Source organism: Cololabis saira, chromosome 6, assembly GCF_033807715.1.
Source record: "Cololabis saira isolate AMF1-May2022 chromosome 6, fColSai1.1, whole genome shotgun sequence".
Lineage (NCBI taxonomy): Eukaryota > Metazoa > Chordata > Actinopteri > Beloniformes > Belonidae > Cololabis > Cololabis saira.
Window position 1 is genome coordinate 2925895 of NC_084592.1, and position 14355 is coordinate 2940249.

The window sequence follows — 14355 nt, forward strand, 5'->3', positions numbered from 1 at the left end:
AAAACTTACCCTGAGTAGAATCTGCTGTACTCTGGTATATTTGTTTTTGAAGAATAAAGATGATATATATATATATTTCTTTTTTCAAATGACTGTGGGCTGGACTTTAGGTCATGATCCCTTGGGTGAATCCCCCAGCTAGATTTCCCAGCACCCTCCTCAGCAAGGCAGCTGAGTACGATAGTGAGGGGAACTCTGATGGGTGATGCACAGGCAGAGGGGCACCTGAGTAAAAGGACAAATAGCTGAAATAGAAAAGAGACAAACACCCTCCCAGCCTCTAGCCAGAGGAGCAATGGTGCCGATTTCAGGGCTGGGGTGGAACAAACTTCCCAACTGCTGGACGTTTGCCACCTCTCTCTTCCTCCTCCCACTTTCTCCAAAGAAAGGACAAAAAAAAAACAGAAAAAGAGGAGGGAGAGTAGAGAGAAGAGGGTGGAGAGTGTGTAAATTAAATCCAGACACATCTCTCAGTTTGGTCTGGATGTGAGCAGCAAGGTGATGTCACAAATCCAGAGTGAGCTTTTCTCCTTACTTTTTCCTACATTTTTCCATTCCTCCACCTGCCTCCCTCTGCAGGTCTCTTTTTTTCCCAACACTCATGTCATGCTAGGTGAGGTGTTTCATTGTTGTTTTTGTGCATAATGTTTGATTTTCTATACTTGTGAATGAAGCAGCCCCTTTGTTGCTGGATTAAAGGGAGTACAAAAAAAACATGTAAGTATCCAAAGTAGCTCAATTTACTTTACTGTTAAAATGTTTCTCACTTTGTATCCAACTGTCTGGACAGCTGACAAATGTAAACTGTCTAGGAACCGGCATGGAAAGTTTAATCAATTTATCATTAAACAAATACACTTACAAATCAGCATGTAAGAATGTTGTTGCTAATAAGGAAAAGCAGTGGCATGGTGTTTGGAATTAAGTGTTCAGTAGCTATAAAGCTGAGTTTAATTGCCACCACCTCACTAAGAAAACAGGTTTATGAGCTGTTGAAGTATTGATCATGTTGAAACAATACACATTCCACTTTCCAGTATTTTAAATGATAGCATTTTGTCGGTTTTGGTAATTAGTTCCTCCACGTAGCAAAAACGCTGGTGTTTTCATGCGTTTTGGCCGTTCGTTTACACGAAAACGAAGCTCAAAGTCTCCAAAAACCATCATTTCTGAAAACTGGCCAAAGGGGAGATTTGCAAAAACTCTGTCTTCACGTTTGCTTGTAAACAGAGAGAAACGGACATTTAGGCTTCAGACGTCACATTATGAGACAGAAACGTCACCAGCGTCATGAGTGAGACCTGTGTTTACAATTTGTTTGGCCACCGTCAATATTTTCTTGTATTTTACTTGTTTTATATTCTAACATCACACTTAAAGTGGACCTATTATGAAAAACACGTTTTTTCTTGTTTTAACATATATAAAGTGGTCTCCCCTCAGCCTGCCAACACAGAGAAGGAGGATAGCAGCCAAATTCTGCAGGGTCTGTACAGCCGCCCGGATGAATCTTCCAGTGTCATGTGAGCTGTTCAGAATCTGCTCCCGTCCTTACGTAACGACGGGAGCAGATTTCCATAGGTCGTCCTCCGCTGCTGAAACCACGCCCACAACCAACTCCGCCGGCTGGAGCTTCAGCCATTGTTTAGAAGCGGTGACTGCTGAACAGCGAGGGGACAGTAAAAATGAGGTTTTGCATCGACATTTACCCTCATAAAAGGATCAGTTCCCACAGAACGGACCCGGTAACTGCACACGAGTCAGCGGTAAGTGACGTGTTTTATATTTGTCTACAAGTATGATCTTTGCATGGGCTAAGTATTTAGCTTAGCTCCGGAGCACCGGGGCCACTCACGGACCGGACCGGTGAGTGGCCCCGGTGGCTCTATTAGTACCGTAATACATTTTTCTTCTGTTTATGGTTCCAGATCTTCCAAGCACCTGAAGCTTCAACGACACCTTCAGAAGACGCACGGTCCTTCCTTGAGCCAGCAATAGTGCATAAATGTTATTTATATACAACTTGTGTTTTATTTTTTTAACAATAAGGTTTGTAAAATTTGTGAAAATTCAGTGTTGTGATTACTTTACAGTTAACATGATTCATTTGTCTGGTAACATATGAAATGATGAGGAATCTGAGTAAATAACTGTGGTGTAACTGTTTAGAATTCAATTAAATCTTCCTGTGTGAATTATTGTGAAGACGAGGTGACCCGTTCCCTCTTCAGGGAACTAAAGGCTGATTTATGGTTTCATGTTACACCAACGCAGAGCCTGCGGCGTAGGGTACGCGTCGATTTAACGCAGAACCGTAATTCAGGCTTTAAGATCCGTTTACACCGTGTCATAAATGCATGCGAGCGTCCGACTATCGCGTTGAGCTGCGTGACATCGGACGCTCTCTGTCCACACTGAAACCATTAAACTCTCTCTGTCCACACTGAAACCATTAAACTCTCTCTGTCCACACTGAAACCGTTAAACTCTCTCTGTCCACACTGAAACCGTTAAACTCTCTCTGTCCACACTGAAACCATTAAACTCTCTCTGTCCACACTGAAACTGTTAAACTCTCTCTGTCCACACTGAAACCGTTAAACTCTCTCTGTCCACACTGAAACCGTTAAACTCTCTCTGTCCACACTGAAACTGTTAAACTCTCTCTGTCCACACTGAAACCGTTAAACTCTCTCTGTCCACACTGAAACTGTTAAACTCTCTCTGTCCACACTGAAACTGTTAAACTCTCTCTGTCCACACTGAAACCGTTAAACTCTCTCTGTCCACACTGAAACCGTTAAACTCTCTCTGTCCACACTGAAACCGTTAAACTCTCTCTGTCCACACTGAAACCGTTAAACTCTCTCTGTCCACACTGAAACCGTTAAACTCTCTCTAAACTCTCTCTGTCCACACTGAAACCGTTAAACTCTCTCTGTCCACACTGAAACCGTTAAACTCTCTCTGTCCACACTGAAACCGTTAAACTCTCTCTGTCCACACTGAAACCGCTAAACTCTCTCTGTCCACACTGAAACCGTTAAACTCTCTCTGTCCACACTGAAACCGTTAAACCCGCGGCCAGTTAGGACAGTCCAATACAAAAAAATAAAGCAATGGAATTTATTTTGTCGCAGAAGCTTCTCTCATGGGACACGCTTTGTGTACGCAGCTCTTCTCCCCGGAGAGGCTTTGTTCCCTCCCCTGCTACACGTCATTCAAGCAGCCAATCAGCACAGAGCCTCATTATCATAGCCCCGCCCCTCAGAATCACTCACAGAAAAGAGGTTAGAAGCGGTAAAACTACAGACATGGCCCACAGGCTGAATTTCTGATTTATGTAGAAAAAAAAAGCTTTAGATTGTTTTTAAGACATTCAAGGCCTGTTTAAAATATACATTAAATGCCATAATAGGTCCCCTTTAAAAGTAACTCCACTTCTCTGTCACTCCAAACGAAAGACTCTCGTTCATCTTGGAAGTAACTGGAAGTTACTCGTGTCATTTGTTGACGTTTTTTTCAGGATTCTGATTGGCTAGCATGACTTTATCTTACACTGCCCCCTGTAGGTTTGGTTTCTCATAGCACCTTAACAGCGTATTTATGCGGGTTCGTTTAAATGATGGTATTTTATAAACGTAGAGGGGGAAATATCCGTTTTTGTAAATACCCGGCTATGTGTAAACGTGGTCTAAGTTATGCCTTGACTTCCCTGTTCCCATCTGATCGTTTGCACCTACGAGACGTAGTGCTGCTAAGGCAGCTAATACTATAACAGAGTGTGTTCATGGACAACAGAAATGCACTCCTGAAGCCCACATTTCTAGGTGACTTTAACCACTATAAACTTGAGGTTACCCTACCTGGTTTCTGTCAATATGTCAAGTGCAAGACAGAGAGAAAAAAACACACTGAATAAATGTTATGGTAATATTAAAAATGCCTATACTCTTCTTAATTCCTACTTACAAGTCCCTACTTAAAAGCATGGGACAGTGATAGTGTGTAAACCCTTAAAGCTGCTTCTCTTGCACCAACTGGGACCTCTTTTATAGCCTTGAACTAGAATAGGCTACAGATACTATCACCGATGATATTGTTTTGTAAGAACAATGTGTTAACTCATAAATCTATTACTATATAACCAAATAATAATCATTATATTATTATAATAATATTATATTTTCAAGGAAATTAAAGAGTGCATAGTACAGAGGAAAGCAGTAGTAGGAAAGCTTAGTGGATCCCCAATTAATAATGAGTATCTACTTAGCATGAAAAATACAGAGAAAGAACTTAATCACAAGCTAAGGACTGCTAGGAGAACTGTGAGTCTCACTGCTTAGATATGAACACTAAAAAACTATGGGGCTCATAGAGGAATAACTTTTTTTGCCAAGACTTTTCACAGGAGAAGAAAACAGCCGTGGATGGTGTACCTGAATCAGGCCTTGGGGTATTTACTATTGACCAGCGTGCTGTGGAGAGACCTTTTTCCCATCTGTCTCAGAAAGGCCTCTGGTCCAGGTGGCATCTCTGGGCGGCTACTGAAGTCCTGTAGCAAAGAACTGGCGGGGGGGCCCCGTCTCTCCGGGCAGGCTGGCCTCTCGCTGGGTGGGGGTTGTTGGCCTGGGGGGTGTGGACCTCCTGGCCGCATGGTTGGCCCATGCCGGGTGGTTGGTGCTCGTCTGGGTCCTGGTCCATCACCGTGGGCCTCCTGGCTGCCTCCTCCCGTTAGGGCTGCCACCTTTCAGAAATAGAAATAAGGTACGCCCCGATTTCAGCAGCGCAAGAGCCAAAAAAAAGCCCCAAAACTTCTAAACTGCATAGAAATGTGTTTATTTTATATGAAAAAACTAAATGCTTGATTTAAAGTTTAAAGTTCTTTAATAGCATTGATCTTGCATGACTGTACAGACAGACAACCATACTAGCAACTTAACTAGAGCCTCCTATGATGTAGAATATAGCTACAGGTGAAGAATATGGTGTAAAAGTTAACTTTTTTCAATACTTCAACTAGAATATGGTGTAAAAGTTAATTTATTTCAATAATTCAACTAGAATATGGTGTAAAAGTTAATTTATTTCAATAATTCAACTAGAATATGGTGTAAAAGTTAATTTATTTTCAATAATTCAACTAGAATATGGTGTAAAAGTTAATTTATTTCAATAATTCAACTTAAAAGGTGAAACTAATATATTACCTAGTCGTATTACATGCAAAGCAAGATATGTAACTGTATTTGTTATAATTTTGATGATGGAATTGTTTATTGATTTCATAAAATATTCTCTAATTTATTTTTTATTTGGGGTTTTCATAAACTGTGAGTCATAATCACCAAAATTATAACAAATAAAGGCTTGAAATATCTCACTTTGAATGTAGTGGGAAATAATATATTTGTTTCACCTTTAGTTAAATTTACTACGAATGACGTTTTGCAATATATTCAAAATTCCGACCTTCACCTGTAGATTATGACATCAATAAATAAGAGCATAATATATGTCTCTATGTGTTTTATTTTGTTCATGATTGTTAAATTTAGTGTTGATGTGTGTGTGACAGACGTGTGTATGGGGCGTTAATGCAAATACGGGACAAATCGCGTCCCATATTAGTTTAATACGGGACGCAACATTTTTTTCTCAAATAAAGGACAATTCCGTATTTTACGGGACGGGTGGCGACCCTAGCTCCCGTGGTCATGGCTCCGCCCGGGGCTTCTGTCGCAGCTCGGAGGGGGTGGGCCTTGCTGGCGGGGTTTCCTCCCGCCCACTTCTGGCCCTCCGTGGGGCGGCTGGTGGCCTGGGTTCGGGTTTCTCTCTTGTCGACTTCTGGTCTCTCAGGTGGCGGGGTTGCGCCCTCCCCCCTTACTATAGTTACAGTTCAAGTATGTCACACCGTGGTGGGGTTGTCTTGTCTTGGGTCTTTTTTGTCTTGTCATTTCTTGTTTGATTTTGAAAGAAGTAACTCTCCTCTCGTTTCAGGTCACTTGCCCTTCCTCATGTGTCACCGGTCTGATTCCTGATTGTGTTCATCATCACCCTCATGTGTTCACCTGCTCCTCATCACCCTCATGTGTTCACCTGCTCCTCATCACCCTCATGTGTTCAAATAGTCTGCGTCTCCCCTGGTTTTGTGCCAGTGTGTTGGTCTTGCTTCATGTGCTTCACCCCAGCCGTCTTCACAGTTTTGGATCACAGTCATTGCCACAGTTCTTATCGGTTTCCTCCAAGTGAGAGATTTTTTGTTGTAAGTTTTATATCTTAGTTGAATTTTCTAGTTAATGTTTGCATAGCCTTTTGTTTCCTCCATGTGGAGTGATTTTGATTTTTGGTATTGATTAACCCTGCTTCTTTGTGAAGAAGCACGTTATAGATAATATTTCATAGCCTGCTTTTTTCCTCTGCCTTGGGATTAAACCGGAAATACTATTAAAGTATCTGATACCCTGCGTCTGCATCCTGTGTATTAGCCTGGTTGTGACAAGTTAGAGCATCTTTTTGACTTTGCACACACACAGTTACACAGACATACACACCTGCTCACTCCCCTACATACTCACTCCACAGTGTTGGGGGTCAGATAATCACAGTAGCCTAGCTTGATTCAGTCTCAGGGACTTGAAATGGTTGCTTTTTGTGTCTCTGCCTGTTCTCGTGTCTGTTTGTTTTTTCTCTTACAGATCTCAAAGGCTTGTGTGCCCGTTGTGCGTTTCCCTGTGTTTTACTCGTTTCAGACTAGCAGCGGATGTCACCCCTCACCTCGCCCCCCATATAAAAAAACCCAATTCCCGCCGGGGACGCTGTGGGCGCTGAGTGCATGTTAAGTTCCCCCATGACTTCAGCGCCCACATCCTGGGTGGGGTTGGTGGAAGGGCCTTTCTGTGTGGAGTTTGAGTGTCCCCTTGGGTAGCTATTGTGAGCTACCCTCACAAAAACATGCAGCAGTCCTGGGCTCTACTGCCCCCTCTGGCCAACCGGGGAACAGATGGGGGGGAGAGAAGCCCCACCCTGTCTGGTGAAAAGAAGCGGCCTGCTCACTCCTCAGGTTAAGGAGGAGACCTGAGCTCAGTGTAGGGCCCTCCCGGGGTTGGTAGAGGGAGCAATGCCCAGGACTGACTTAAGTAGGAGCACTGGGTAAAATGGGGAAAAAAAATCAGGATAAAAATATTAAAAAAATGAAAGCTGCAAGCAGCGATGAACGGGCCCTCACACGTGCAATTTTCACCCATAAAGATCAAGGACTCAAAACTAAGTCCGATGACACCAGCCACGACTCTTCGTCAAACCATTCAAAAAATATATGGCAGAAAATAGGAATTATCAAATATCGACCAATCAGAAGAAGGGGGGGGGCTAATTTGCACCAATTAAGGTGAAGGAGTCAAAACAGAGTCCGATGACACCACCCACGACTCTTTATGTCAAACCATTCAAAAGTTATGCCTATTTAGGGCCTTCGCACTGTAAGTGCTCGGGCCCGAGGTGGTTATGGTTCTGTCTGAGGTGGTTCTGGTTATGTTTGGGGTGGTTCTGGTTTCGGGTCGGGGGGTTCTGGTTGTGTTTGGGGTGGTTGTGGTTCTGTCTGAGGTGGTTCTGGTTGTGGTTGGGGTGGTTGTGGTTCTGTCTGAGGTGGTTCTGGTTGTGGTTGGGGTGGTTGTGGTTCTGTCTGAGGTGGTTCTGGTTGTGGTTGGGGTGGTTATGGTTCTGTCTGAGGTGGTTCTGGTTGTGGTTGGGGTGGTTATGGTTCTGTCTGAGGTGGTTCTGGTTGTGGTTGGGGTGGTTATGGTTCTGTCTGAGGTGGTTCTGGTTGTGGTTGGGGTGGTTGTGGTTCTGTCTGAGGTGGTTCTGGTTGTGGTTGGGGTGGTTGTGGTTCTGTCTGAGGTGGTTCTGGTTGTGGTTGGGGTGGTTGTGGTTCTGTCTGAGGTGGTTCTGGTTGTGGTTGGGGTGGTTGTGGTTCGGCGTCAGGTGGTTCTAATTGTATTTGGGGTGGTTCTGGCTTTGTCTGGGTTAGTTCTGGTTCTGTCTGAAGTGGTTCTGGTTATGTTTGGGGTGGTTCTGGTTTCGGGTCGGAGGGTTCTATATGTGGGGTGGTTCGGGCCTGTTCAGGGTTAGTTCTGGTTGTGTTCGATTGGGTGGTTTTGGTTGTGTTCTGGTTGTGTTCGGGTGGTTCTGGTTCTGTCTGAGGTGGTTCTGGTTGTGTTATGGCTGGTTCTGATTGTATTTGGGATGGTTCTGTTTCTGGTTGTTTTCGGGGTGGTTCTTTTTCTTTCTGAGGTGGTTCTGGTTGTACTGCATTCATTCCTATGCTTCCCATTGAGAATTAATTGGTTTTGCATCACCAAAGTAGCATTGCCCCATAGGAATGAATGGGGCCATCTTTTTCATGTAGAAAATCTTGTGAATTTTCATGTGAAAAATGATAATAGCAAGGTTAGAGCATGTTGTTGGGATTAAAGGGACAGCTCTACGTTGGTTAAAATCATATCTATCTGACATATTCTAGTTTGTTCATCTTCATCCGGATTCTTCAGTAAAGATAAGAGTCTTCTATGGTGTCCTGCAGGGTTCAGTACTAGGGCCAATTTTGTTCAATTTATACATACAGTCCTTGGGAAATATTATCCAGAATCACAGTATTCATTTTCATTGGTATGCCGATAGGCAGCTGTATTTGTCTATGAAGCCAGGACATCAAGGACTGGATGTCCACTCATTTTTTGCTTCTCTGATACAACTGACGTTATTCCTTAGGAAGAAATTAGGTGTTTAATGGCCTCCAGTACAACTCTGTAAAACCTTGGTGTTATTTTTGATCAGGATTTGTTTAAACAGCATATTGATCTGGTTTGTAAGACAGCATTTGTCCATCTCTGTAATTTTGCAAAGATTAGGAGCGTCCTCTCCCAGAGTGATACAGGGAAAAAAAAAAAAAAAATTCACGCGTTTGTATCTTCCAGACTAGATTACTGCAATGTATTAGCAGGATGTCCAAGTCTGTGAATAAGCTCCAGCTGATCCAAAATGAAGCAGCACAAGGGCTGACAGGAGTTAAAAAGAGAGACTACGTCTCTCCTGTGTTAGCCTCCCTCTATTGCCCCCCGCGGTAAAACCGTAACAGTTTATGACTTGCATATGAAGTCCAAAATGGCAAGACCTAATAGTTCCTTCTGTTCCTAATAGAGCTCTCTGTTCTCAGAGTGGAGATTTACACGTAGTTTGGAGTGTTATCTAAATGTAGATTTGGAGGACAGGCGTTCTGCTATCAGGCACCATGAAACCAACTTCCAATTTGTGTTAAGGAGGCTTACACCCCCTCCACCTTTAAAACCAAACCTAAAACCTTTCTGTCTAGTAAAGCCTATAGTGTGTTAGGGCCAGTGGTCATAGCTGCAGCTACTTTTCCTTTTGTAACCGGCCGGCCTCTGGAATATGATCCCCCCTTCCACGTATGAGCCAGGTCCTTCTCAAGGTTTATTTCCTCTTAAAGGAGTTTTTCCCTTGCCACTGTTTGGCTTAAAGTGTTTTCTTGTGCAGGACTTGGCTCACGAAAGGTTTGTTGTTTGTTTAAAGCATACCACCTTTGTGTCGTAAAGTCAACAATGGCAACCAACATTTAAAAAACATATCAGATTTAGTCTTTTATGTTAAAATGACTAGAATATTCCCACATAGAAATGTTATTACATTTTAAAAATAGTGTTTTTCAAGCTTAGCCAAATTCGTCAATGATTTCTGGCCCCTCTTTCCACACTGTCAGATATAAAAAGAAAGTTGAAAAACAAAAGCTAAATGGGAAACAGACAATCCCAACTTCAGGCAGAGAGGAAAAAAAAGTAAAGGAAGAAATGTTTAAGGCCCATGAGGAGTTATAAAATCGAAATGTGTTACACACATGCAGCCACAGCTGCATACCAACTTTCAGCGATCCCATTTCCTTTGATTGGCCTAGTTCTTACCAGAATTACACTCGGACAATCGTAAATGAAACCAAGATGTCCACATTATCCACACTGTTGGACATCTGTTGACCGTATCTTTCCTGTCTTTTCTTGTGCAAACCCAGCAAAACTCTGAATTCATGAAAGTGAGATGAAAGATTTACTGTAGCACCTGTACACTTTTTTCTGACAGGCTTTCAATGAGGAAATCTTAAATAATTATTCAAGAAATGGTACGAGTTCTAGTAATAATACTCCAAATATGGTCAGGCTTCAAGTGATAATATCCATGGATAAAAAAATGTTGAATTTCTGCCTATTGTTTGGAGGCCAACAGGATGCAGGATGTATAAAGAACCCATCTATTGCTCCAAGCTCAAATCATCAGGGATTTTGCTGAAAATTTCAAGTCTAGCTTTTAAAGACAAGGGGAACCACAAGCTTGCAATTATAAGCTGCTATGTACAGTTCTTGATACATGCAAACAAGTAATTAAATTTAGCAGTACCAGGTATTTAATGCAACAAGAAAGCAGTCTTGTATTTAAATGCAAAAATATTTTATTAATCCCTGAAACAGCGGGCCGCCTTTACAATTTGACATGAAGGACCGTGAAGGATACAGGAAGGGGTACAGTTAAGAAAGACCTACATACGTTAAATTGTTTGATTAATTTGAGCATGAACGTTATCGTCGATGTTCCCCTGTGAACAGAAAATTGTAGTGTTTAATGAATGGCTGACATGGACATGAAATATTGTTGTGTGGAAGCACACACTCACCGATGTCGCTTCTCTTCCCCTCAGGGTGTCTGGACAAAAAAGAGTTCCCTGGAGGGCCGTGCCTATAGGGCTTGGTCGCCAAGTTGCATTCTGGGACGCGGCAGCCATGTTGGCAGCCTCGTGAGTGTAAACAAACAGCAGTGTGGTAGCAGTGTGGTAGCACCAAGTGAACAGACGGAACGCAAAAAAAAAGAGTTAAAATGCAAGAAAGGAACTGGAATTTACCCGGATACCTTAAACAAGGAAACCAGGGACCGAAGAAGGACGAAGAGGGAGCGCGTCTGTACCATGGATGTATTATAGAACTGGATAGAAGACCAAAAATGGCCGCCCATTCATTTCAATGCATTTTGCTCAGCCAGCGCATGTGCCGAAAAAATTTCTAACTTCCGGGTTTACTTCCGCGTACACGGGCCCATAGAGCATGCGCAGTTGAGTCACCTCCCATGATGCTCTGGGGCCTCCCATCATGCCCCGGGGCAATGAGAACGAGTATTAATATAATATGTATTAATATAATATATTAATTAATGTATATTATTACATGTATAGTATTACATATATTATTAATGTATTAATATAATATAATTATATAATATATATTAATATAATACATCCGTGGAATGCACGGACGACGTCACGCCCAGAAAGAGACTTTTCTTTGACTTTTCTGGCCGTTAGAAAACATTTTTGACGGATATAAAGTCCATGACTTAAAAATATAGAATACAAAGATTAGTAATTGCCGGTGATTCCAGCTGGAGGTTCCTGTGAACAGTTTTAGAGGCTTCCCTTTTACTATTGCGGTCTATGGGAAAAAAGCTTTCTGGGCCACATGGGATTTTTTGTTGCAGTACCGCGGCTGGCCACTGGGGAAAATCGGCGTGCCTTCTGAGTGCGAGATTCGGGGGCTGGTCTGTACACAGTGGTCAGAAGAGCAGCTAAAGTAGCTTCCAACATGGCGGCTCCACCAAGTGATGACGTCAAGACGACCAAGCCCTATTTATCAGTTCCTACATATTAGCGGGAGGCACCAATTGTGAAGTAGACAGAGGGGTAGTTAATTGCTTATTTTAATTGGGTAAATATTCGCAAGGTATTTTCTGGTTATCTATTCGGGTTTTGTGTAGATGTATATATATTATTGTATTTATATTATATTTGTATGGGTTTTTATGTGTATATTTATGTTTTAGGAGATAATAATAATAGATAATAATAATAATTAATTTAATTTAAAGGCGCCTTTCAGGTCACCCAAGGTCACCTTACAAAAGATACAACATACATTTAAGTTAAAATACAATTAATCTAGAAAAAAAAAGGTATGTTCTTTTAGGCAGGTTTGAAGGCAGAATGATTTGGGCTAGGTTTTAGAGACCATTACAGTGTGTGTGTGGATATATAGAGCTCATTTGGTGGAGGAGAGAGGCTAGAGGTTGCATGTTATGTCTGATGTGCTGCAAACAAAAGTAAATGCAAAAAGAAATTCCTTTGCTGAAGTTTTCATCTGGGTCTCATCATTTTTGGTCGTCTCAGCCGCTCAGACCAGTTGACAATTCCCAAATTAATTAGTATAATTTATTTATACATAGCAAATCATTTTTATAGCAAATGTGAAGCAACTTAATGAATTGAAATGAAACTGCAGCACAGAACATGTGTGTTTTTCACATCAATGGCTCATGTTCTCCTTTCATGACTTGCTTCCCTCTGTCCCAAGTGTGTTCATAGTCTCAATGTTTTCCGTAACACGTAATACATGTGCTCAACCTTTTATTTCCATGCAATGTCACAGTGGTGAACACACAATGCCAGCAGGGGTCTTTCTATGGGGAATATTCATGTTCACCCCTGCTTGCATGTGTTTTCTCTGGGTACTCCAGCTTGCTCCCACACCCCAAAAATATGTATTTCAGGTTAATTGGTCATTCTAAATATCCCATTGTTTAAATGTGGCCTTGCAATGGACTTGTGACCTTTCCAGGGTGTACCCCTGCCATTTTTTCCAAAGAGAGCTGGGAAATGCTCCACCAGATCCCCATGATCCTGAATAGGAATAGGCAGGTCTATATAATGGGTGGATGGATATTTCCATTCTCGCTGTTGCTTGGAAATATGCTGTTCCTCTTATTAGTTACTAAGGCCACTGATCATGAAACAGAGTAAACAAGCGGGAGCATTTCAGTTTCTGGGTTGAAGCTTATGTGGAACTAAGAAAAGTGGCAGTTACTGTGTCAACTTTTCAGGTGGAAAAAACAATAAAGCTTAGTACAAAAAGCAGTTTTGGTCACCATAACTAGATTTCAAATTCATGACATTAGGGGTGTGGTTTAGTAAATGATAATATCTGTCATCACTTTCACCACCTTGCACTTAGCACTGTCCTGACTTCTGAGCAGTATTTCTGCAATGTAAATACAGGCCTAACAGCAGGCAAAATGATATAAAGCAATACATTCATGTATAAGGAGGAGTGTGGTTCTTCGATTGGCAGCAGGCATAAACAATGGATAGCCATCATCACATTGCATATTTAATAGTAAGTGTGTTGACTTCTGAGCATAGCCTCTAACCTGTGAATAAAGATATAATGGAGCATAGTCATTCATCTTTTATCGACAATACATTTTGTTGTGCTGTTAAATTGTACAAACATAATGACCCAACAGGCTGTGGGTTGGCCAGGAAGGGTCCAAGGATTAAGCCAAGAGACACCTTGTGCATTGACAAAATGTAGCAGACATTTCTGGTGTCATCACCAAAACAACATTTGCACTGCAAAAACTCAAAATCTTACCAGGAATAGTTGTCTCGTTTCTAGTTAAAAATGTCTCATTTTTAGTCAAAAAATCGCATTACACTTAAAACAAGGGGCATTACCATAAAAATAACTTGTTATTTGACAATTTTCACCTGTTTCAAGTCAATTTCACTTCAAATAAGTAGAAAAATCTGCCAGTGGAACAAGATTTATCTTCTCATTACAAGCAAAAAAATCTTGTTCCACTGGCAGATTTTTCTACTTATTTTAAGTGAAAATCTACTTGAAACAGGTGAAAATTGTTGTTTTTTCGAGTGATGAGTCTTGTTTTAAGTGTAATGAGATTTTTTTTGACTAAAAATTTGACATTTTAACTAGAAATAAGACAAATATTCTTGTTAAGATTTTGAGTTTTTGCAGTGTGTAACTGCAAATACCACTGTGAATGCAGCTGCACAACTTGTTACTGGGCTGAAGGAGCCGGAACACTTCCGATCCAAGGTGGGATCGCAGAGCAGCAGGCTCAGCAGAAACGGCCCCCACTTCCCTCTCATCACCTACTCTGGGGGATACTCCCAGACAAGCGGAAAGATCTCTCTCCAGCATGTCCTGGGTCTCCCACGGGTCCTCCTCCCTGTTACATATGCTGGAAAACCTCCCAACTGAGGCGTTCAGGGGGATCCTTGTGTCTACACCGTCTCAACTGGGTCCTCCTGATCTGGACGAGCAACCACTCTATTCCGAGTCCTTCATCCTATCTCCAAAGGAGGGGTCAGCCACCCTACAGAAAGAAAATAGACAAAACTAATTTCAGTCTCTTGTATCTACAGTCTTATTCTTACCCACAGTT

At 41.9% G+C, this 14355-nt stretch overlaps 1 long non-coding RNA gene across 1 annotated transcript; it reads left to right on the top strand.

The window, feature by feature from the left end:
* Positions 1-638: 638 nt before the first annotated feature.
* LOC133446315 (uncharacterized) lies at positions 639-2045 on the top strand. Its single transcript, XR_009782826.1, has 3 exons — positions 639-717; positions 1444-1766; positions 1929-2045. It is a non-coding gene; the product is annotated as an uncharacterized LOC133446315 (long non-coding RNA).
* Positions 2046-14355: the final 12310 nt, after the last annotated feature.